The sequence below is a fragment of the Mercenaria mercenaria genome, chromosome 16 (assembly GCF_021730395.1).
Source record: "Mercenaria mercenaria strain notata chromosome 16, MADL_Memer_1, whole genome shotgun sequence".
In the NCBI taxonomy this organism is placed as follows: domain Eukaryota; kingdom Metazoa; phylum Mollusca; class Bivalvia; order Venerida; family Veneridae; genus Mercenaria; species Mercenaria mercenaria.
The window spans coordinates 13,037,174-13,064,019 of record NC_069376.1 but is presented as its reverse complement, the minus strand read 5'-3'; the positions used below and the strand labels follow the sequence as shown (position 1 = coordinate 13,064,019).

The 26,846-nt window shown below is 36.0% G+C and overlaps 1 long non-coding RNA gene across 6 annotated transcripts in view; it reads left to right on the top strand.

The window, feature by feature from the left end:
* The window catches only part of LOC128549476 (uncharacterized), a 41,909-nt gene extending 23,074 nt beyond the window's left edge, over positions 1 to 18,835 (top strand). For 4 of the 6 annotated variants that reach the window (XR_008367741.1, XR_008367744.1, XR_008367739.1 and 1 more), the window contains 6 exons: positions 3,794 to 4,007; positions 5,135 to 5,283; positions 5,625 to 5,766; positions 8,747 to 8,882; positions 17,138 to 17,272; positions 18,742 to 18,835. This is a non-coding gene — a long non-coding RNA (uncharacterized LOC128549476). The remainder of the gene's footprint in view (positions 1 to 3,793; positions 4,008 to 5,134; positions 5,284 to 5,624; positions 5,767 to 8,746; positions 8,883 to 17,137; positions 17,273 to 18,741) is intronic. The other 2 variants (XR_008367740.1, XR_008367742.1) reach the window with 2 other exon arrangements.
* The last annotated feature ends 8,011 nt before the right edge of the window (positions 18,836 to 26,846 follow it).

Sequence of the window (26,846 nt, the reverse complement as noted above, 5' to 3'; positions counted from 1 at the left end):
AGCTTGATACCTTTGTTTATAACATGACCATGTATTGTTCCAAAAGTTTGAAGTCACAACATGTGGTGCACTAACTTGTATGGGACATGGTACACATTTGTTTGCTGCAGATGCATAAAACAAAACCACAAAGGGATAATCTTACGAGCAACCAACACTTATACACACTGTTATTTTCTATAGTAAAACAGTTTGCTAGTTGTTAGCTGTAGCTTAATTTGGCCGTTCAGAACAGTTCTGGTACATGCTGACTAATTCTGTGGTAAGCCGTCTTTTTGGAATAAAAACAAGGACTAAAATCCGACAGGAAAAGACACATCAAAGAACGTAAACTTAAAGCTAACATTCTTCATAATACATTATCTGGTTATGATACTGTCTCAATACGTTTGCAAGACATGACAACTGGAAGGATAGGTTGTTCTATCATGCAAAGAAATATCAAAATGAGGCCAGAGAATATATTTTCTTAAACAATTAGACGTATTAAAAGCAACCCCGTAAGAGATGTTCACGTATGTTGCAAATAACATTGTATCAAGCAGGTTGTAAACAGGCATTTATAGCATAGTTACATTGACATTGCTAATCCTGTCAACTGGAAATGGTCAAAAGAACTGGTACTTTGCTTTGATTATGTAATACGCTTCATAATTAGCCGCTTTAAGTTGGAGGAAACTCATCAGTGTAACTACAAGAATACATACAAAGGCAGAAATAAATGTATCAAGCCAGTCCTGTATTCTTAGACATTTTGAAGACATGTGTACTAGAGAGTGAAATAGGCAAACCTATTACAGTTTTAGTTAAATATTGAAAGGGTTGTTACGCCTAAAATTAAAATGTTTGTTTAGGGTAACCTGATCGTAACTTTTCTTTCAACTTCTGTTCACGAAAAATGCTTGGGACATTACCCTAAACATGCAATTATTCTAGGACTTAAAATTGCGCTACTGAGAGGTATTCCTTACACTGTATTGGACAAAGAGCACATATCAGGTATGATTATAACTAGGACGGCCTGCAATAGTCATTTTACCCATGCTGAATGAGCTCCATCGGCTATATCGAGATGCAGAGTATACTCAACTCTGACCCACATGTACAATGTTCTGAATGATCGTTTCTTTATCAGATACATGATATAATTATTTATGCCGATCTGAAACCTAAGACAGAAAATACACTATTTCATTATTTGTCAAAAGGCTTAACATGCAAGATAACTGTAGCTCAGTATATTTTAAGGAGACATTGTTTATAAACTAATCGATTAATCTTTACCTTAAAAATTTATATCCAAATCTATTTGGTGGAATTTAGACTGATTCTAAAACTTGAAATCTTAATCAAAGGCAACTAAATTTGGACGAACAAATGTATAGGCGTAAAAAAATTGTTGTTTCCGGTATCCCGACCTACCCTAAATTTTTGGCCCGACCCTAAATGTTTTTTGGAGAATATTTTTTTCAACTTTTTAACAAGAAGTTGCAAAACTGCTCTTTTTATGCTTTAAACATGTCCAGTGATATTAGAAATCAACTTACTGATGCTCTGAAGGCATTACCCCCTTATTTACATTCATTTTTTGACACAAAAATAATTTCTGAAAAGTCTCCTTTAATAAAAAAAAAATTCACAAAAAAAAAAAAAATTCAGACCTACCTACCCTAATTTTTTTGAGCATGTTACCAGAAACAAATAATTTTTTTAGGCCATATGTGAACTTGTTTTATAAAGTATCCTTAATGAACCTCAGAATGTAAAGAATGTTTAAATAATAGTTTGATATAATTGAATACTAAAATTAGTTTTGTTAAACTTTACCTGAGTGATATGGGCCTAATGTTCACACTTAAAAATAAAGTCATCCTGTAAATGAAATTTTTAAACAATTTCCCCCCTTTTAGGGCCTCATCTATGTCATTTGTCAGTGTCCTGTATATTAAATGTGTATAAAATGTAACTAAATAAATAATATGTCAATAATAGTTACTTATTTAGGTTATTAATTAACCTTTTGGACATTGCTTTCAAAAATATATGATTAAAATAAGTAAAATATAGGTCCCTTTTCGGCGCCTCTGTTTAAGCTAATTGGGATTAGCGATCTGCATGTCTCCTCCTTTTTAGCTCACCTGTCACAAAGTGACAAGGTGAGCTTTTGTGATCGCGTGGCGTCCGTCGTCCGTCCGTCCGTGCGTGCGTGCGTGCGTAAACTTTTGCTTGTGACCACTCTAGAGGTCACATTTTTCATGGGATCTTTATGAAAGTTGGTCAGAATGTTCATCTTGATGATATCTAGGTCAAGTTCGAAACTGGGTCACGTGCGGTCAAAAACTAGGTCAGTAGGTCTAAAAATAGAAAAACCTTGTGACCTCTCTAGAGGCCATATTTTTCATGAGATCTTCATGAAAATTGGTCAGAATGTTCACCTTGATGATATCTAGGTCAAGTTAGAAACTGGGTCACGTGGGGTCAAAAACTAGGTCAGTAGGTCTAAAAATAGAAAAACCTTGTGACCTCTCTAGAGGCCATATTTCTCAATGGATCTTCATGAAAATTAGTCAGAATGTTCACCTTGATGATATCTAGGTCAAGTTCGAAACTGGGTCACGTGCAGTCAAAAACTAGGTCAGTAGGTCTAAAAATAGAAAAACCTTTTGACCTCTCTAGAGGCCATATTTCTCAATGGATCTTCATGAAAATTGGTGAGAATGTTCACCTTGGTGATATCTAGGTTAGGTTTGAAACTGGGTTACGTGCAGTCAAAAACTAGGGTCAGTAGGTCTAAAAATAGAAAAACCTTGTGACCTCTCTAGAGGCCATATTTCTCAATGGATCTTCATGAAAATTGGTCAAAATGTTCACCTTGATGATATCTAGGTCAAGTTCGAAACTGGGTCACGTGCAGTCAAAAACTAGGTCAGTAGGTCTAAAAATAGAAAAACCTTGTGACCTCTCTAGAGGCCATATTTCTCAATGGATCTTCATGAAAATTGGTGAGAATGTTCACCTTGGTGATATCTAGGTTAGGTTTGAAACTGGGTTATGTGCAGTCAAAAACTAGGTCAGTAGGTTGAAAAATAGAAAAACCTTGTGACGTCTCTAGAGGCCATGTTTCTCAATGGATCTTCATGAAAATTGATCAGAATGTTCCTCTTGATGATATCTAGGTCAAGTTCGAAACTGGGTCACGTGCGGTCAAAAACTAGGTCAGTAGGTCGAAAAATAGAAAAACCTTGTGACCTCTCTAGAGGTCATATTTTTCAATGGATCTTCATGAAAATTGGTCAGAATTTTTTATCTTGATGATATCTAGGTCACATGTGCTCAAAAACTAGGTCACTATGTCAAATAATAGAAATAACGACGTCGTACTCAGTTCAACACTGGGTCATGTGGGGATAGGTGAGCGATTCAGGACCATCATGGTCCTCTTGTTTTGGATTCAGCATACTTCAAAATAGTTGCATACAAAGTTTGGTGTTTTCTTCGCAAAAGAAAACATCTTTTTCCTATAACCTACTCACTATGAAGACTGTTTTAAATCTACTTGAATGATTTTACCATTATCAAACAACTTTACATTTATTGAAGGTAACTTTGAAATTCAAGTATATAATGTTAGGTATAGTGCTTATTATCTTTTATAAGTGTTTGCTGATGGAATGTCTGTCAGTCTGTCCAACTGCAGTAGATGATTTTCATTAAATTTGTGCTGTTTGAATGTGCATCTTTAGAACTTTGATGGATTTACAAAACGTTTTCAAAAAATTTTACTTTTTTGTAGGTGTGAAGTTACAGAAAAGCAGAATAGCTACAGACCATGAAATTTAGAAAATGAAGAGATGCATGTCTCTGTTCAGCATGGTGTATATGGGAAACATTGTGGGTCACAGACCTCTGTTCAGCATGGTGTATATGGGAAACATTGTGGGTCACAGGCCTCTGTTCAGCGTGGTGTATATGGGAAACATTGTGGGTCACAGACATGAAATGATTTGGTAAGTAAACACACCATAAATTTGTATTTAGAATTATTTTCCTGTAAATCCAACTGCACTTCTTAAGCCAGATTTTTTTTTAACTTTACAGTTGAAGGGAGGTAACTCAAATTTGAAAAAAAAAACACATACACACAAATGCCCTTGCTTAATAAAAAGTTAATTCTATTTTGGTAAATTACAGGGTTTATTTTCACAGAAATGTTTACAAAGACAGTTTAGAAACAAATCAAGGTTTTAGGTTTCTGTTCAGGTATAATGATATACTACACCAGCAGCCTGGTAAAAATATTTGATGGCCGAGATTTGATTCATACCAGATATTTTCTGTTCTGTTCTTCCTCTTTCTATCATTGGTCCCTTAACCCTTACAATAATGGACACAGTTGATTCTTCCTTTGTGACCATTGTAAATCATGATCAGCATAAGCCGTCCTTGCAGTCTGATCAAGATCTGCTCTGTTCGCCATTCAGCCAGTATCTGTTTAGTAAACACCCCTTTTGACAGTTAATGGTGCTGTCCAAATTGAAAGATAGACAAGTGCATTATAAAAATTTAGCAGGGTAAAAATAATTTAAGAGTATCAGTAAACATACTCCTGTTTCCTTCTGTTCAACAAATTTACATTACATGCATTGATTTTGTAATTATTCAGATACGCAAAATAACAGGGGAAATTAATTTCAAGGAAAATCAAAGTGACATAAATTTTGAACGCCAGTTATTTTAGGTATTGTTTTTTCTTGTTTAGTCTAAACCTTTTACTTACTGACATAAATTCTTTTTATTTGTTTGTTTATGGTTATTTTTGGTTGGGTTTAACGTCGCACCGACACAAGTTTAGGTCATATGGAGACTTTCTAGCTTTGATGGTGGAGGAAGATCCCAAGTGCCCCTTTATGCATTATGTCATCACGAGCAGGCACCTGGGTAGAACCACCGACCTTCCGTAAGCCAGCTGGATGGCTTCCTGTCATGAAGAATTCAATGCCCTGAGTGAGGCTCGAACCCACATCGATGAGGGGCAAGTGATTTAAATGTTTTAGATGATTATCATTAAATTGTAAAATTGCTTCTCATAATATATTTCTTTCTAAACACTCTGAAAATGTCTCTTCTTTTGTAGTGTGAAGTAACAGTAAAGCAGAATGGCTACAGACAATTAGTTCAGAATTGAAGAAGAGATGCAGGTCTTTGTTCTATATGGTGTATGAGGGAACCATGGTGGAAATTTGGATTTCATGGCAGTCATAGAAATATCTAATAAGTAACCAGGTAATTTTTGTTAAGAATAATTTACCACTTAAAAACTGCATTTAGAGTTACATAAAGCTATAGATATAATACTTTAAAAAGCAGCAACAAATGTCTAATCTTCTATAAAACAGATTTTACAATCGAAGGGAGCTAACTCAGTTTAAAAAATACATACTAAAATGCCCTAGCTTTCATAGAAATTTTCACTTAAAGAATCTTACCAAGTTTCTAGTTTTGGATTGAGTATGACTACACTGGTATTTTAAGAATTGATGGATGCTTCCATAATTACAATAAATGAAGCATTATATTTTCATACCAATTAACCACTACCATACCGTATAATATTATCTCTACAGGTCTGTTCTACAGTGATGTGTGTACCAGTCTGTCGTACTTTTACCTGTCTGTCCAGTCGACAAATTCGCAATAGATGCGTAGATTCCCAAACAATTTGGCAGAGTTTTCACAGTTACTACGACAGATTGCAAAAAATGTTTGGTAAGTTTTAGTCAACTATACAAAGTGTAGAGAACTGTCTTACTCAGCGTCCTTCTGTGTATGCACTTTGGTAAAAGTTTTGATGCATTTCCTCTTTATCACTATAATTACTTGATGGATTTGTTTCAATTTTTAAATGGTGTTTGCTCATCACCACTCACATTGCAAGGGCCATAATTCTCACATCAATATTTCACGAATAATCCCCCTTTTACTTAGAACGTTTTGATGCACTTTCACTCTATCTCAGGTATTACTAAATAGATTTGAATCAAATTTGAAATAGTAATTCTACCTTATCACCCATATCTTTTGACAGTCAAGGTCCATAACTCTGGTACCAATATTTCCTGAATTATGCCCCCTTTTACTTAGAATTTAAGGTTAGATTTTTGATACACTTTCACTCTATCTCAGGTATTACTAAATGGATTTGATTCAAACTTAAAATAGTTATTCAACATCATCACTTATATCATATGACACAAGGGCCATAACACTTGCCACAATATTTCATGAATTATACCCCTTTTTATTATGTATTTCAGATTCAAAGTTTTGATGCTCTCAGAGCTCCAGATAAGATTTTAGCTTGAAGGGTATTTTACCACAGTTTTTTTTTCTCAAAGGGTATTTTACTCCTAGATATTTTTTCAAAAGCGTATTTTAGATTTTCTAAATAATCTTTCAGTATTTGAAATCATTTACAGGGTAATAATAATAACTGTTTGTATCATTTTCTGAAAATCATGTGCTCTGCTGATGTGCCTTTGTCGACCAATGCTGTTTTCCTGAATATTCTTGAGCCTTCATTCAAATAGTTGTAACATTTTGTTAACTGTATACAATACATCTTACACTACATCTTAATTTCAGTTACTGTATGAGACAGCATTTATGTTTGTTGTACTCGATTACAAAAAAGATATGCTTGATTTACGATAAAATTGGATTACACACTTAAATCGAGTAATCTATGTATCCCATTTTTTTCAGTGTGTACCAGTACCATAGGTTTGATTTTAATTGCGTTTTTCGTAAATTTCAAAAAGTATATACGCAAATACGCATCTTATCTGGAGTTCTGATGCCATTTCACTCTGTCTCAGGCATTACTGAATGGATTTGATTCAAACTGTATGTCGTTGTTCCACCTTATCACCACATCATTTGAATTAAAGTCCAGAACTCTGGTACCAATATTTCATGAATTATTCCCCCCCCCCACTTTTACCTTGAATTTTAGGTTAAAGTCTCGATGCAATTCCTCTATTTCTCTTATTTCAGATTTCAAGACTATCATAGCAGAATTCTTGTTGCGATGGCAACTAAATGGAGAAACATTATAATATTCTTCCCAGAAGACATTTTGAAATACTATCCCAGAAATGTTCCTTGCGTGACCTATACAAAAAACAAAACAAAAAAAAACCACATAGGTCCAGGCTAATGTTCTTAGTTTAGTTATATGGAAAACTTTGGAAGATCTTGTCAGAAATTGCGTGTCCGGTTTTAAAGTAATTACACAGCAGTTTTGCATTAAAAAAATGTGGGGTAGGGCTGCGGGGGTAGGTTAGTTTTCCCAGTATTGATGTATAGAAAACTTTGAAAATCTTCAGCTTTGAAACATCTGGCTTGATTTGAAAATTATTTCAAAGCAATATTCCTTACATTACCATTTCCCAAATTCCTTCAGATAATTCTTTTGCATTAAAAACATGTCGGCTGGGGCAGGGGTAGGTTAGTTTTCCCAGTATTGATGTATAGAAAACTTTGAAAATCTTCAGCTTTGAAACATCTGGCTTGATTTGAAAATAATTTCAAAGCATTGTTCCTTGTATAGCCGTTTACCAAATTCCTTCAAATAATTTTGTTTCATTAAAGCTCATGACTGCTAGGAGGTGGTTAAAGTTTTTCGACAAATTTTGTTTTTCTTTGTCACTATTGCGTATATCTTACTTGAACTTCACATTTACATTGTTCAGCATTCAAACAAGGTATGTGCAGAGGCTGTGCCTAAATAGGAACAAGATCACAGTTACTTGCCCTTGGTTGTCCACAATAAGGAAGTTGTAACAAGGTCTTAGGCCTGATTTAATGGAAAAATTCAGAAAGTAAATTGTCAGTATTTTTGTTATTTTGCAATCTACATGGCTGTAATTTTGATGGAGAATGGCTGGTTGGCATAGAAATCTGGAAATTACTTGAATTAATTATTACAATTGCTGAAATAGCTTCAGTTTGAGTAAAAACTATACATGCTTGAAAAATGTGAAAATCCTACTTTCAGCATACATATTTCTGAAAATTTTCTAATTTTGCAGGTTTTCATGCATAAAATGCATTTGTATAAGTTCTATGTTTGAAACCGTTTGTGGAAAACAAAATGGTGTATTACAAATGCTGCCATGGATTTTTAGAAATTTGAGCTGCGGCCGAGGAAATCTGACCTAGAGTCAGATATTATATATGAGCCGCGCCATGACAAAACCAACATAGTGGGTTTGCGATCAGGATGGATCCAGACCAGCCTGCGCATCAGCGCAGTCTAGTCAGGATCCATGCTGTTCACTTTTAAAGCCTACTGCAATTAGAGAAACCATTAGCGAACAGTATGTATTCTGACCAGACTGTGCGGATGCCACTATGTTGGTTTCCAATGGCACGGCTCATATATATTTCTATTCTTGTTTACATTAAATTGCTCTTTTGGATACTTGAATTTACACAGTACACACAGTCTGAATAGAGAAATATGTGTAATCATAATCTGTGCAAGAAAAATAGTTTACGGACTTGAAATTGAACAGATCAGTCCTAAAACTGGTATTTTTCAATAGATTTGGAAGGAAAACAGGCAGATTTTCACACGCTAGACTTGAATATGGGTTTCCTTAAATGCTAAATTGAGCATAAGTCTTCATATTTGCAGTCCTGAATTGCATGTTTACTTATTCTGTTGGATTTCTTATATTTTCAGTACCCAAAAACATGAAATGAGAGCGCTTGAACAGTGTAAAGTTTGTCGCATAGATGGGGATTGACCGCCTTTATGTATATATAAGTCTACAACTTCTCAGATTTGACTGAAGACAATTGTTTGGTGTTGGGAATAGGTAAATAATTCCTTTGTAAATATTTTTAATAAAAATACTTTTCCGTGATACTTTAAAATTTAATAGACTTCGTTTAAATTGCAACGGCAATTGAAAGACAGGTAGAAATTAGAATTATATTGGAATAGCATTATTAGTTCCCTACTGGTTGAAAACCAGTTTCGGGGACTATAGGAATGCACTTTTCCGTCATTCCGTCATTCCGTCTTTCCGTCTTTCCGTCATTCCGTCCGTCCGCAATTTCGTGTCCGGTCCATAACTCTGTCATCCATGAAGGGATTTTAATATTACTTGGCACAAATGTTCCCCATGATGAGACGACGTGTCTTGCGCAAAACCCGGACCCCTAGCTGAAAGGTCAAGGTCACAATTGGAGGTCAAAGGTCAACAGGACTTTTTTCCTGTCCGGTCCACAACTCTCCATCCTTGAAGGGATTTTTAGTATTACTTGGCACAAATGTTCCCCATGATGAGATGATGTGTCATGCGCAAATCCCGGACCCCTAGCTCAAAGGTCAAGGTCACAATTGGAGGTCAAAGGTCAACGGGGCTTTTTTCCTGTCCGGTCCATAACTCTCCCATCCATGAAGAGATTTTAATATTACTTGGCACAAATGTTCCCCATGAGGAGACGACGTGTCGTGCGCAAAACCTGGACCCTAGCTTAAAGGTCAAGGTCACAATTGGAGGTCAAAGGTCAACAAGGCTTTTTTCTGTCCGGTCCATAACTCTCCCATCTATGAAGGGATTTTAATATTACTTGGCACAAATGTACCTCATAATAAGACGATGTGTCATGCACAACTTTCAGTCCCCTAGCTCAAAGGTCAAGGTCACACTTAGCAGTCAAATGTTAACATAGCATGAACAGGGTCTGTTTCGTGTCCGGTCCATAACTCTGACATTCATTAAGGGATTTTAATATCACTTAGCACAAGTGTTCCCCATGATGAGACGACGTGTCATGCGCAAATCCGGACCCCTAGCTCAAAGGTCAAGGTCACAATTAGGGGTCAAAGGTCAACAGAGTTTTTTTCCTGTCCTGTCCATAACTCTGCCATCCATGAAGGGATTTTAATATTACTTGGCACAAATGTTTCCCATGATGAGACGACACCCAGTACCCTAGCTTAAAGGTCAAGAGGATTTTTTTCCTGTCCGGTCTATAACTTTGTCATGCAAAGCAGGATTTAGATATCAGTTGGCACAAATATTCCCCTGGATGAGACAACATGTCATGCGCAAGAACCAGGTCCCTAGGTCTAAGGTCAAGGTCATATTTAGAGGTCAAAGGTCAAATTCAAGAATGACTTTGTATGGAACATTTCTTCTTCATGCATGGAGGGATTTTGATGTAACTTGGACCAAATGTTCACCACCATGAGGCACCCTTGTTAGCTCACCTGTCACATAGTGACAAGGTGAGCTTTTGTGATCACCCTTCGTCCGTCGTCCGTCGTCTGTGCGTCCGTCAGTCCGTCCGTCCGTCCGTCCGTCCGTCAACAATTTCTTGTCTGCACGATGGTGGTTTCATTTATGATTTTATTTTAACCAAACTTGCACACAACATGTATCACCATAAGATCTTGATTCCTTTCTTGAACTGGCCAGATCCCATTATGGGTTCCAGAGTTATGGCCCCTGAAAGGGCCAAAATTAGCTATTTTGACCTTGTCTGCACAATAGCAGCTTTATTTATGATTTGATTTTTACCAAACTTGCACACAACTTGTATCACCATAAGATCGTGGTTCCTTTCTTGAACTGGCCAGATTCCATTATGGATTCCAGAGTTATGGCCCCTGAAAGGGCCAGAATTACCTATTTTGACCATGTTTGCACAATAGCAGCTTCATTTATGATTTTATTTTAACCAAACTTGCACACAACTTGTATCACCGTAAGATCTTGGTTCCTTTCTTGAACTGGCCAGATTCCATTATTGGTTCCAGAGTGATGGCCCCTGAAAGGGCCATAAATAGCTATTTTGACCTTGTCTGCACAATAGCAGCTTCATTTATGATTTGATTTTTACCAAACTTGCACACAACTTGTATCACCATAAGATCGTGGTTCCTTTCTTGAACTGGCCAGATTCCGTTATGGATTCCAGAGTTATGGCCCCTGAAAGGGCCAGAATTAACTATTTTGACCATGTCTGCACAATAGCAGCTTCATTTATGGTTTTATTTTAACCAAACTTGCACACAACTTGTATCACTGTAAGATCTTGGTTCCTTTCTTGAACTGGCCAGATTCCATTATTGGTTCCAGAGTGATGGCCCCTGAAAGGGCCATAAATAGCTATTTTGACCTTGTCTGCACAATAGCAGCTTCATTTATGATTTGAATTTAATCAAACTTGCACAAAACTTGTGTCAATATAAGATCTCGGTTCATTTCTTGAACCAGCCAGATCCCATATTGGGTTCCAGAGTTATGGACCCTGAAAGGCCCAAAATTAGCTATTTTGATCTTGTCTGCACAATATCAGCTTCATTTATGATTTTATTTTAACTAAACTTGCACACAACTTGTATCACCACAAGATCTTGGTTCCTTTCTTGAACTGGCCAGATTCCTTCATGGGTTCCAGAGTTATGACCCCTGATAGGGCCAGAATTAGCTATTTTGACCTTGTCTGCACAATAGCAGCTTCATTTATGATTTGAATTGAATCAAACTTGCACAAAACTTGTGTTACCATAGGATCTTGGTTCCTTTCTTGAACCGGCCAGATCCCATAATGGGTTCCAGAGTTATGGCCCCTGATAGGGCCAGAATTAGCTATTTTGACCTTGTCTGCACAATAGCAGCTTCATTTATGATTTGATTTTAACCAAACTTGCACACAGCTTGTATCACCATAAGTAGCAACAATCACTGATTTTGAAAAATGCCAAAATACATGTGAAACCATACATTTTCTGGTAGATAGGACCAAACCATTCACAAAAATGTATACTTTTAATAGTTTTTGTCAAAACACTTTCAGTTTAATAGTTTAAGAACATCAAAAATTTCAGCTAAAAAAGGGGCCATTTTTCCATTTTACAAAAAAGTTGACCTGGGTTTAATTTTCCATCCCAGAAATGATTTTTAGCACAATAGTCAATTCCAACAGGTTCTACATACATCTCTGACCTGTTTTGTAGCTTGAACTTTAACTTCCAGGTTGTTGTGCCACCACTATATGGATTCTAAGTATGTTACTTCATATCAAAAATACCCGAAAATATAAAAAAATATATACATTAAGTTAGTTTCATTACTTAAAAGATTATTATATGATGCTGCAGTTAAGTTTTATGTATATGTACTTGAAGCATTTCAGTCTGCCAAGAGAGGAAAGATATGCCATCAAGAAATTGACAGAATATGAGTTTGGAGGATATAAATTTACCCCACCCACTTTCAGTAATAGTGTTTACAAAAGTACAAAAGTTATGTTGAGAAAAAGAGAGTTGTTAAGCATTTAAGATATATGAATATGTTAGATACCTACACAAAATAAACTCATTTTAGTAAAGATAAGAGGCCGAAGAAAAAAACATGAAAAAAAAAAGTTTTGTGATGAAAATTTAGGGGAAGGGTGGTGGTGGGGGGGGGGGTGAAATGACAGTTTATGGATACATGTCTTAACACATTTGCAACCAGTGCAGAACCAGATCAGCCTACACATCTGTACAATCTGATCAGGATCTCCACAGTTTGTTTTGACTGAGAAGCAACCAATGAAGATCCTGATCAAACTGCACAGATCGTCAAATGCATTTAAACATGTATCCATTGGTTAGTAAGTTTAAAAACTTTGCATTCTTATTGATATGATTAGCTTCCAACAGTCTTAAACTAATTAAACAATGCGTATGCAACCTTCATGATGTCTAAAATAAGCCTGACTGCAATGAACAGTTAGTGTAAGCCTTGTAATTTTATCTACTTTGGCACCAAACAACGGTACATCTTATATACAAAAGATGAAGATAACTTCCAGGATATTTTTACAAGGCTATTGTGATTCAAATATGTAGCCATGAACAGCAAAATAGCATGCAAGTGACTTAGTCTAGCAGCCATACATGAGAGTTAACAGGAGTGGAGAGTGTAATTGAAAAATGACCAAATGTGTTACTTCAAGTGACAATTAGCAAGAAAAATTTTGAATGATATTTGATTTGCTTACTGACATAGATGTGTTATTTTATGCATATAAATAATAAACTTATTCCAATGGAAAAAGGTGTAAAGAAGTGAAAGTCATTTTACACTCTCCTACATACTCTCTTAATCTAAGCTGAAACCAACAGTGAACAGATGAAATGAGCTATAGCAAAGCGGATTAACTCTGAGCAGTGCTTACATGAAAATAATACAGTATATGCCAACACCAGTCTCCATGAAAAAATCTGAAATACTCAAGTAGACCTTCACAGATCTTAATTTTCACAGTATAGAATAAGTACATAATTCTGCAAAAACAGTCCAGAATTCAACTGGTTTAACTTGTATCTTCTGTAATTAATCTATCAACAACTGTAAATCACCCTGCTCATAATCTTCACATAAATTATATGCATAAATAGCATCATCTTCTTCATACTTTACATTGTACCAATCACCAAATCCTGGTACAACAGATATTACATATCCTTTAAAAAAAAAACAGTTTTCTGCACTTGAAGTTGAGTCTGGAATCTCTAATTTCTGATTACTGAATTAGTGAATACTGTTCTTTAAAAATTATAATTTATAACTTTAGTATTAAAGTTCTATTAAATACTGTTTTATATAATTAAAAATTATAATTTATGACCAGAATTAAAGTTCTAGGCTGATTTTTAGGGAGAGTACAGAATTGTTTCAGAGTACACTAACATCTAATATAAATCACTGAATCCCTATCCTAATAATGCAACATCTATTCTATAGGCTATTCTTTACATTCAACACCATCAATAACTGTTATTGCGTATTATCATCAGTAGTAGACAGTACTTTAAAGTTTAGTACGAACGAGTTTTGGTACGAAAAACATAGCTTTACATATGTCTTAAACTCTGTAGAAACACAAAAATATAGCAAATTCATACATGCATACAATCAATAAAACAACTTTGCATAGAAACAAACCACTGTCACAGGACAGATGACGATGTATTTGTCGATCTTTGTTTATTTCTGTAGAATTTTTCTGGAAAGAACAAACGTGAGACGGTGTGACCCTGGCAAATTACCTCCCCTGTCGGCCGAGCACTTGCTCAGAAAATGAGCTAAATACTGGTATATCACGTTAATATACTATCCTCAAGTGGCCCAATTCTAAAGGAACAAAGATAAAACTTTCAAAAAACCACAAAAACAGCAGCGTATATGGCCGTTTTGATGAAAAGCGCGAGCTTTGTTTTTTTCGCTCCCTATTCTCTTTACTAAATGTCAACCGTAGAAGGATAAATATGTCATATACGCCATATTTGGACTTAACCCCTCCCATTTATGCAGATTTTTCAATTGGTTAACCTTTATTTTATTCGTATAAGTGCGTATGAAACATGCTATATTTTCGGGTCAGGTTTTGACTGGAACACCGATTGCGCAATAATTTGCCTCGCACATGCGCGGTTGTTGCTACCATAAGATCTCGATCCTTTTTATGCCCGAAGGGACGTATTATGTTATCACCTCGGTGTCCGTCTGTCTGTCTATCTGTTGGTTAGCAATTTTCCTTCCTCTCTGTAACTTATGAACCCCTTGAAGGATTTCAAAGAAACCTGACACAAATGTTCACCTCATCGAAATGACATGCAGAGCGCATGTTTCGGATGGCTCACTGCAAGATCAAGGTCACACTTAGGGGTCAAAGGTCATATGACTTTGTTTTGTGCATTGCAGTGCTCTTGTTTTTATTTGGCAGATCTTCTTTTGTTCACTTACAATAATTTGTTTTTAGCTCACCTGTCACATAGTGACAAGGTGAGCTTTTGTGATCACCCTTCGTCCGTCGTCCGTCGTGTGTCCGTCCGTCCGTCCGTGCGTCCGTCCGTCAACAATTTCTTGTCTGCACGATAGTGGTTTCATTTATGATTTTATTTTAACCAAACTTGCACACAACTTGTATCACCATAAGATCTCGGTTCCTTTCTTGAACTGGCCAGATCCCATTATGGGTTCCAGAGGTATGGCCCCTGAAAGGGCCAGAATTAGCTATTTTGACCTTGTCTGCACAATAGCAGCTTCATTTATGATTTTATTTTAACCAAACTGGCACACAACTTGTATCACCATAAGATCTTGGTTCCTTTCTTGAACTGGTCAGATCCCATTATGGGTTCCAGAGTTATGGCCCCTGAAAGGGCCAGAATTAGCTATTTTGACCTTGTCTGCACAATAGCAGCTTCATTTATGATTTGAATTTAATCAAACTTGCACAAAACTTGTGTTGCCATAAGATCTCAGTTCCTTTGTTGAACCGGCCAGATCCCATAATGGGTTCCAGAGTTATGGCCCCTGAAAGGGCCAAAATTAGCTATTTTGACCTTGTCTGCACAATAGCAACTTTATTTATGATTTGATTTTAACCAAACTTGCACACAACTTGTATCACCACAAGATCTTGGTTCCTTTCTTGAACTGGCCAGATTCCATCATGGGATCCAGAGTTATGGCCCCTTGAAGGTCCAAAATTGGCTATTTTGGCTTTTGCAGCCATATAGAGACTTCATTTATGGTTTTATTTGATACAAACTTCCAAAATATCTTCAACAACAATAAATCTTGGATTCCATGACAAATCAGATCCAATCATAGGTTCCAGAGTTATTTTATATCTGATTACCTCCCCTGATTGTAGTCAAAATGGATTTATATCAGTAAGTACTTATAGGATTTACTTGAAATTTCATTATTATCATTAGTTGGACTGAGTCAATCAGGGTAGATAACTATGGACTGATTTTATGTCAAATTACCTCCCTTTATTTCAAATTAAAATGGGTATATCTCCGTAACTAATGAAGATACTGATCTGAAATTTCATTTATGTCAACAGATTTATTTGGCAGATCCTTCTTTTCTTCACTTACAATAATTTTCGTTTTAATTACTTCCCTTTTACGTTAATATAAATAGCTTATTTTTAGTAACTTTTTTTATTATTGGCCGTAGGGAAAAACCGATACCACTTTTCTGTGGTACAACATGGATGGTACCTCCAATTTTTAGGTGTATTTTGACATATCTGTACCTTGTAAGAATTTTTTTTTTCTTTTTGGTTAAATTTCTTTCCTTTGTTGTTCCTGCCCTTTGGACTTAGATATTTTTTCTGAAGACCTTCTTGTCCTCATGTGCAATGATAACAGGTGAGCGATATAGGGCCATCATGGCCCTCTTGTTTTTAGAATTACGTCCCTTTGTTTTTACTATAAATAGATTTTAATGTAACTTTTTTATTACTGGCGGTAGAGAAAAATCGAGACCACTTTTTTTGTGGTACAGCATGCATGTTACATCCAATTTTTAGTTGTATTTTGACCTATCTCTACCTGGTAAAGAGTTTCTTGTGGACTTATATTATTTTTATCTTTTTATTTTTTTATTTTTTTTTTTTTTAAAGATTAATTTCCCTTTGTTGTTACTATAAATAACTTCCATGAAAACTTTTTTATAATCAGCCAAAAAAAAAATTCAATATGAAAACAACTGTGGGTTTTTTTATATATGCACATTTTAATCCAAGTGTGTTGTTTATAACTATTGTATATGTGTACAATATTGTTTATACATCATTGACAGATATCAGTTCATTATGTTATACTGCAGTAGAGAAAATTAGGTGCCTTCCAGTAGGGGACTTTGTATTGCATGGCAATACTTCATTCACTTGTTTCAGCCAGTTTTACTATAATGACTGCATTCTGAAGCATGTGTGGTATGCGATACATTAGTTATCTGTTACTTTGAAAATTGGGACAGGATTTTGTTCATAATAATTGGTACAGTAAGCTGTATTCCAAGTGGGAATATTAGGTCGGGATTACTTCTAATTTTAGCTGACACATTTTACATACATAAGACTTTTTATCTCACCTGTCACATAGTGACAAGGTGAGCGTTGACAAGGTGAGCTTTTGTGATCTAACAATTGCTACAATGCACAATTCTGATATAACACTGAGATATGTTTTAAATATATTCTTTGCATTAAACATGATTATCTTTTAAATGTACTCATGTTAGGAAATATTCTTCTTTTGTAGAGAAATATATTCAAGGTAGGGCAGTTTTCCAAAAACGCAACAAGAAGTTCAAATTTGTTGCACAGATTTGTGTCTCACATGTATGGAGTTGAAGGAATAGTTATAGAAAAAGGGTACAGAATATGTAAGGATATGGTATTATTAAAAAAAATTGTAAACGAATCAATATTTAAGGTTGACTGACAAAGTATACAGAGAGTTATTCTTGTTTCTTGGCACTGGCTTTCATGTCTTCAGTTTAATGCTAAACGTTTCCTGAACTTATCTTCGTCTGGTGTTATTACTTGATGGTTTTATTCACTGAAAATAGTAATTCTTGTCTCTCGGGCACCGGCTTTCATGTCTTCAGTTTAAAATGCTGAAGTTTCCTGAACTTCTACTTCGTCTGGTTATTCTTGATGGCTTAATTCACTGAAAATAGTAATTCCCTCATAACCCCATGCATCATATGAAACTGAGACCAAAAATTTTCATACCAGTCTTTCCTCGTCATGCCCTCATTAAAAAAATTTTCGGGTTAAAGTTTTGATAATTGTTTTTCACTTTGAATAATGCTTTGAAGTGCGTGTGATTGATCCTGTTTTATGAATTATATGGATAACCAAACATCTGCATGTACATGTAGCTTTTAGTTTAACAAGAGGTAAATAGTGTCTGATTTCATGTCCGATCCATAACTGCCATTCTTCTGGGGATTTTTAAATTGATTGGAAAAATTTTTTTTTGACCGTAATGGGGCAATGAGTCATGTGCAAGACTCAGACCTCAAGTCCCAAGGACAAGGTCACACTTAGAGGCTCAGTGTTCTCGTTGCATGTTTCTAGCCCAGTCATCCTTTAAGGGATTTTTAAATTTAAATTTTCCCCTTTAATAAGTTATGTGTCACTCTGTAGCCCAAACATCCCTAGCTCAAAGGTCAGTGTCACAGATAGAGGTAAAAGGTTAACTTGGTCCTCGTCTTGTCCAGTCCATAGCTCTGCCATTTATAAAGGGATTTTAAAGTTATTTGGTACAAATTTTCCCTATCATGTCGTTGATGTGTCATATGCAAGATCCAGACCTGTAGGTCAAAGGTCAAGTTCACACATAGAGGTCAAAGGTTAACATGGTCTTGCTTCTTGTCCTGTCCATTCCCTCTGCCATTTGTCAAGGAATTTTAAAATCACTTAGCACAAATATTCCTCATTAAGAGGCAATGTGTCTGTTTCAACGGTCAAGGTCACAGTTAGATGTTAACTTTACTTACAAGACATGGTGTCATATACAAATTTGAGGTCACAGGCACCCCATTTAATTTCTTTTTTCTGTTCATTAAATTACTTCCCTTTTTATGATAAAGTACAATACATATGTATTTATATCAGTTTTCCCAGTAATTTAAAAATGAAAGTAAGATCATTTGTATTTTCTGATATGTAGTTCTGATTTATGTACATTATTCTCTAGTATAGAAGAAGACATTTTGATTGCATTCAATATGTTTTGTGAAAAATGTCCCTAAGCCAGGGACCTTTGCTACAAATTTTTGTTGTTTTCTACAAATAACTGATAACTTCTTCACATTATCTAGAGAGTAAACTTAACCTTGATGTTTTGCCGTACAGATAGCCAAACATCTTCCCCAAGATTCCATGCAGCCACCTTCTGATAGAAAGATGTACCTGTCGTGCAAAGGTATAAAGCTGGCTTGGTAACAGGTATATTAGTTCATAAAAACTGATAAAAAAACACAAAAAACCTTATATGCATGTATAATGTTTGAGCTCACCTTTGCTCCCGGTGAGTTTTTGTGATTGCTCAATGTCCAGCATCCATTGTCGTCTGTCTGTCAACATTTGCTTGGTGTATGCGATAGAGGCAGTATTTTCAACTGATCTTCATGAAATTTTGTCAGAATAAATACCTTGTCAGAGCTCCCCGATAAGGTTTTGTTTCAATTAGTAACGGTACTACCAGATTTTTCTGTGAAATCGTAACGGTACTACCGATATTTGTGAAATTAGTAAAGGGAGTTCCAGATAACGACAAAAATAAGAAAAAGTCATATCATTGGTGAAAAGTATCTACTCGAATAAAAAAGAAAGTAAAACTGTGTAACTAAAATTACATATATTCAAATCAATTCATCGGTGGAAGTCAGTTAGAGTTAACATAATAATACATTACATGTCATTCTTTTACCATATATGACAAAAAAAAATGTACAATATTCTAATTAATCGCACCCTTTTTAAAAACATTGTGTTTTTTTTGCTCTCTGAAAATGTGACAACTAAACAAAGTGTCAATACGTAACCGCAGCGCCCGTTGGCTGAACACAATTGACTGCAGTGTATCGGATAATTTGATTCGCTTCACACTTCTCTGGAAAATCCACAAGTACCTGAAGTAGGCGGATCTTACAATTATGCTACTGCGTGTGTTTCGTGTATTCCACACTCATTTGGGCCACTGTGCAAATTGTCAACAGTCAGGATAGCGTTGATTAGCGCAAAATTGGGGCGACATGCAATTCGGCTCGATCTTCCTTTGAAATTTGTAATACTGTTTAGATGTCGTACTGATACGACCATTTTAAAATAAATTCGTATTGATATGGCCACATTTTAAAATAAATTCGTATCCGACCCTTCAAATGCTTTAATTACGAAAATACGGCCCTTATCTGGAGCTCTGCCTTGTTAAAATCTAGGCCAGGTTCGAAAATGGGTCATCTAGGGTAAAAAACTAGGTCTCTAGCTCAAGTGAAGAAAAACCTTGTGTATGAGATAAAGAATGTATTTTTCAATTGATCTTCATGAATTTTGGTCAGAATGTTAACCCTGGTGAAATTTTAGGCTATTTGGAAATGGGTCATTTTGGGTCAAAAAAATAGGTGACAGGTCAATCAAAGAAAAACCTTGTGTAAGTGATAAAGGCTTATTTTTCAACTGATCTGACAGGGGTTCAGGTTTTACATAGACTTATATAGGAAAAAAAACTTTAAAAAATCTTCTTGCATGAAAACGCAAGGCCTAGGGTTTTAGTATGAAGTATGTTGCCTTTCCTAGTGTTTCTCTACAAGATCTATTCAAGTTATGTCCCTAGGGTGAAAAGAGGCCCTGGCCTGGGGGTACCAAGTTTAACATAGACTTATACGGTACATGTTTATGAAAAATAAAGATCTTCTTGTCTGAAAGTTCAAGGCCTAGGCCTTTGATATTGGTATGTAGCATTGCCTGGTGAATCTCTAACAAGTTTGTTCAAATTATGGGTGAAAAGAGGCTCTACCCTGGGGGTCACTTTTTAAAATTATGAGTTATATAGGGAAAAATAATTCAAAAATTAACAGATCATATTTCCTAGGTTGTTTATTGATAACTACCTGATGACCCCAAGCAATTACAGATCACTTGACTGTGATCTTAACGTTCTGGCCTACTTTCTTGTTTTTGTTTTGTTTGTTCGTTTTGGGTTTAACGCCGTTTTTCAACAGTATTTCAGTCATTAACGGCGGCAGTTAACCTAACCAGTGTTCCTGGATTCTGTTTCCCGTACAAAACCTGTTCTCCGAAGTAACTGCCAACTTCCCCACATGAATCAGAGGTGGAGGACTAATGTTTCAGACACAATGTCGTTTATCAAATAGTCACGGAGAACATACGCCCCGCCCGAGGATCGAACTCACGACCCCGCGATCCGTCTTTCTTGTTTTTAAAGATACAGCCTTGAAATTTGGATGACTGGCAGTTTTGCACACCGATCTTAAAACTGACTTTCAGTCACATGAATGTGACCTACTGATCTACCTTCTTAATATTTTAGCATCAGTTTTCCATTTGAACATATAGCTCATATACTCAGGTGAGCGATCCAGGGTCAAATCAGATGAGCTCTGCAACCGCAAGGCAGTGCTTTTGTATTAATATTGTCTAGAAATTATTCTTTTGCCAATGTGGAAAAAAAGGCACAAAATAAATCAAATTGGCTTCAAGCTTATTGCCAGTACTTTAAAAGTTTCGAAGATGTCACATTTAAATAAAGGGTGATAAATGTATATTGGATGTAATTCTGGCAGTTAAACTCTTCCTTGGTTATATCTTTTAAGATTGTCTTACAGGAAAAAGAAAAGGAAAATGGCCCCAGGAAAGACAGATACAGCAGATACAAGTTGCTAAGGACAAAATGTCTGTTATTCATGGAAAAATCAGAGTTCAGCAGGTTCTTGAAACAGGGAATTTGCTAATCTGCATTAACAACATCATGGTATAGTTGGATTCATTAATTTTTCAGTAAAAAAATACAAATTGTAAGCATTGAATCAACTTTATTTCAGCTATTAAACTGTTATTATGTTCATACGCAAAATAACATAGTGTCCAAGGGACCCAAAATTATAAAGCTGAATTTAAGCTCAACTATTCAAAGAATAAGAAAGTCTGGTGTCTACATGTATATCTGTACTGGTTATTTTTTTTATTAAGTTAAATATCTTCTATTCAATTGAAACATCTCAAATCACTTGTCCCTCATAGATGTAGGTTCGAGCCTCACTTAGGACCTTGAATTCTTCATGTGCCTAGGAATTTAACAAGTTGGTTTACCCAAAAGTCAGTGGTTCTACCATGTGCCCGCTCGTGATGTTCTCCAAAACAAAGCTGGAAGTCGCCATATGATATATTTAAATTTTGTCGGTGCAACGTTAAACACAACAAAATAGATAAATAAATAAATTGAAGCATGTTATACATGCATTTAGTGTGAGAAGTTTTTTTTAAGTGCAGAATTTCCAGAAATATGCCCCGTTTAACTTAAAAAAGTAACAAAACCTTACTAAATTTTAACAAAAGTTTTCCCCCTTTAAGGTTAAAGGGTTTTGCTATACATTGCCTCTCCAAAAAATGCAAATATTGAACTGAAACTAACCACTATTTAGCCCCCCTTTTTATGAGGGGTAGGGGCATAAAAAGTTTGGGTCTTGCCCGTGTTTCCGCCCGCCCAAAGTTAAAACACACCTGCTCAAAAAGTTTTGATATAAATTGATAAACTGCATGATTTTTATCATGATAGGAATTTTCCCCGTCTTTTTTTCTCCATCATTCCCTTTTAACATGGTAAAGCAAATGACTTTCTTGCTCCCAGCTCTACCTTTTTACATTGCGTGAAGCTCAGTGCTTTTTTCTAAAATTCTCCCTGTAAAATTGCCTGAAGTTCGTGACTTTCTTCTACCAGCTCTACCTGTGCACTTCGGAAGCCGTGATTTTTGCTTCCATTTCTACCTGTTACACGGTCATGAAGCTCTTGACTTTCTGCTGCCACTCAAACCGGTACACTGTCTTGAACCCGAGTGACTTTTTTTGCCCACTGCCCTGTTACAATTCATAAAGCCTTGATTTTTCTTGCTGCCGCTCTACTGTGTACCGTCTTGAAGCGAGTGTTTTCGCCCCAGCTGCCTGTGTCAATGTCATAAAGCCCAGTCTTTTGCTGCCAACTCTACTTGTGTACACTGTCAGAAGCTCAGTGACTTTTTTGCTGCCAGCTTACTTGTGTACCTGTCTAAACCCAGTACTTTCTTTTTTTGCCAGCTGAGTTACACTGTCAGAACCCAGTACTTTCTTGCTGAGCTGTACTGTTCACTGTCATAAACCCCGTGACTTTCTTCGACCAGCTCTCCTTTTTACACTGTCATGAACCCCATGATTTTTTGCTCCCACTTACCAGTTTTACCTTTGAGCCCAGTGACTTTTTTGTGCCCCCCTTCCTGTGTACACTGTCTAAACCCCTGACTTTTTGCTGCCGTTTTTCCGGCCCCACTGTCGGAGCTAGTGACTTTCTTCCCCGCTCTACTTTGTAAAAAGTCATGAACCTCAGTGACTTTCTTGCTGCCAGTCTACTTGTGTACACTGTCATGAAGCCCAGTGCTTTCTTGCTGCCAGCTTACTTGTGTACACTGTCATGAAGCTCGTGATTTTCTGCTCCAGTTTATCTGTGTATTTGTCATGAAGCCCAGTGATTTTCTTGTGGCCAGCTTTCCCTGTGCATATGTAATGAAGCCCAGGGCTTACTTGCTCCCCACTCAAACCTTGGGCACAAGTCATGAGCCCAGGACTTTCTTGCTGCCAGCTCACTTTTTTTTTAAATGTCTGAACCCCTGTGACTTTCTGCTCCCAGCTCTATTTGTTACACGTCATGAAGCCCAGTGCTTTTTTGCTCCCAAATTTCTACTTGTGTACACTGTCATGAAGCTCAGGACTTTCTTGCTCCCCGCTCTACCAGTGACAGTCAGAAGCTCAGGACTTTTTGCGGCCCTTTACCTTTTTACACGTCTGAACCCCAAAGTGACTTTTTGCTGCCGTCTCCCTGTTAAATGTCATGAAGCCCATACCTGTGTACACTGTCGTGAACCCCATGCTTTTTTGTGCCATTAAAGTTACATGTCATGAGCTCAGTAAATTCTTGCGGTCGGTTTTCCTTGTGCATGTCCATAAAGCCCATGACTTTTTTCGCCAGCTCTCCCTGGTACCGTCATGAAGCCGTGCTTTCTGCAGCCCTTTTCCCGTTACACTGTCTGAAGCTCATGACTTTCTTGATTCCAGCTTTTCCGTGTACATTGTCATGACGTGGATGATTTCGCTCCCACTTACTGGTATTTTCATAACCCAGTGCTTTCCCCTTGGGGCCCATTTTTAAACTGTGCATATGTAAGAAGCCAGTGGCTTACTTGCTCCCGTCTACCTTGCCAAGTCATGAAGCCCAGTGATTTTTGACCCCAGCTCTCCTTGACCGCCATATAATTAATAATACTATACGATTATTGAGTTTTAAAGTTAAAGTCCAAAACATCTACAAAAAAAAACAATTTTTTTTGCTTTTCCCTTTCCCCACTTTCAGAAATGGGTTCCACATATATAACTGTTATTAAAATATTACAACTTTTTCGGCCATTTAAAATCGAGAAATCAGTTTTTTTTGGTGCATTTGCGAGGCCAGTTTTATTTTTTTTTAACTGAACACAAAAGTGGTTTTTTTTGCTAGAACTTGTTACAGTTTTTCTCTATTAAAAAGAAACTAAAGGCAGAAGACTTTTTTACCCTATATATAATCACTCTGTTTTATGTAGTTATTTAAATTTCCCCTTGTTTAAACACTTGGTGTCTTGAGTTATCACTTTTAAACAGTTAAAGGGGATTCCAATAAAACCCTTACACAGATTTAAATATTTGGGGAAAATTATTGCTTTTCATAAATCAATTTTACATAAAAGTAAGGTCACAGCCGGGGCACTGTTTTTTTGGGTTTTTCATTTTAGAGACTATTCGAAGAATAGGGGAGTATCTTAACCCCCCCGGCCAGCGTGAGCGCCCCACAAAATGTTAAATTTTGCATACCACCCAAATTTTTCAAAGTCCATTGAGATATTCTTAAATTTTTTTGAAAACTTGTTTCCCACTCCCCATCGTAAAAAGGGGAGGCAATCTATCAGCTTTTTGACTGAATTATCCCCCTTTTCGACTTAAAAAATAAATTTAAAAGTTTGCGTACCACCCCAAAATATTTCAAACCATTGAATATTGTTTCATATTTTTGAATATTTGTTTACCATCATGCCCCCAATCGAAAAAAGGGGAGGCAACTCTAAAACATTTTGCTGTTTTTTGGGGCCCCTTTTCACTTAAATAAAGTTAAAGTTTGCGTACCACCCCCAAATATTTTCAAAGTCCATTGGATATTGCTTTCATTTTTTGCTATTTTACCATCATGCCCCCATTTGAAAAAAGGAAAGGCAACTCTATCAAGCTTTTTGACAATTATGGCCCCTTTTTCGCTTAGAATATTTTATAGTATGTTAAAGTTTTCTCATTGCTTATTTTATACTATCAAGCCTGAAATAGGGCGCGCTGTCCACTGACAGCTCGTTATTACGCTAATTTTTTTGTTTAAATTGTGATGATTTTCAAGTTTTTTAAACCACATTGTTCCCAGTTTTGTGTCAAAGAAAGGGGATGTGGCTTGACCCATTGGTCTGAAACCATGACCTTTTTTCATAAAACCGCACCTTCCCTTTTTACACCCCCCCCAAACCCCCACACACACTCTTGTTTATTAATGACCTCACTTGCTCGCGATTATGACCATTTTGTTTTGATTCGCCGAAAACCCAACTCCCCTCACTCACTGTTAAATCTACATATACGAAATTACGATATTCTTTTCTGGTGCTTTTGCCTTTCCCCAGTGGTCTGGCAACCCAAAAAAGGTTAAAAAATAATGTAACATTTTATTTAAAAATGTTTTTTTTTTTTTTGGCAGACGGGGGTTTTATATTATTCCCTTTTAAATTTATGTTAATTTTCCTTATTCTTTCTATTTCATTTTTTCAAAAAAATACATTTATTAATAATAGTAATTGGAATCCTTGTGTTCTTAAAAAAAAATTAATGCAAAATTGCGTAAAAAGGGCAAGAAACAGAAAATTGTATGTGAATTTTAGATTCTTTGTATTTCATAATCATACCAATAATTATTGCATTTTTCAGGGACATGTATATACCTTTGGTTAAGTTTGCAGTATCACCCCCCCAGCCTTTTATATTTTTCAACACAACAAACAACTGGCAAGAGTTAAAATGGGACAGCTGCCCGATTCTAGTCTGGAGAACCTCATCATCTTAGAATGTTTTTTTAAGATTTAAAAAAGTGACATTGACTTAATCAAAACTACTTTATACTGCTTTCACCAAAGGGTTTTTGTGTTGTTTTTTTTTTGTTGTTTTTGGTTTTTTTTTTTAACATTAAAAAAATCGCATGTGTTTAAGAATCGGTTTTTAAAAAAAATTTCCCCCCAGAGGGGGACCTGCCATTGGGGGGGAAGAGGCTTTTCCAAATTCCACTCTGGCAGGTGGCCGAGGGACGATATATCCATCTGATTCTAAAAAATGACTGATTTTTTTTTGCAATCGAATAAAGCTCCTTTTAAAATCCAGCATTTCTTGGGAAATTGTATTTTACAAAAGACTAGAAATTAAAAATTTTTGAAAAACTTCTTTTAGCCTCTTTCTTACAGTAGAGAAGAACACAAAAAGCAGGAATTAACATCCGAAAAAAAGGACGTATGATGTTTTGCGTTACGCACAATAACAAAGTTCCGCTTTAGTTGAAATTGTTTGTGCGTAACGTTATGTTCTTTCAGTAAATAATTTATTATTTAAAACCTAATAAAATTTTGAAAAAAAAAGCTTGTATTTTTTTTTAAAATATAACAAACAACAAAAATTCCGTATTGTACCTTTTAATTCCGTTGTACCCTTCCCTATTGTATGCTGCCGGACTATTTTTATTAATATGCAGACCCGACCTTTTATAAAAAGCGAATAAAAAAATTCATTGTTCCATTTAAAATCGATAAACATTGAAATTTTGTTCAGAACAAAAAAAATCAAAATGGTAAAGGATATTAAAAAGGGGCATTTTAAAAGTAGCTAAACAGGACTTTGTATTTGGGTCTGTGGATTTTGGGGGTGGATACAATCGGGGCTTGCGCGCCCCGTGAGACCGATTGGGAAAAAACCCCCGAGCCGAATACTGCATCCCAATCAGCTACTGTTTAAAAACCCTATTGTATTTTGAATCAAAGAATTCTATGGGAAATGAGAGAAACTATCGAGGGGACTGCTTTTTTCGATTTTTAAAAATAATTTCAGTGCTTTAACCCCCTAACCCAGTTTGGGTT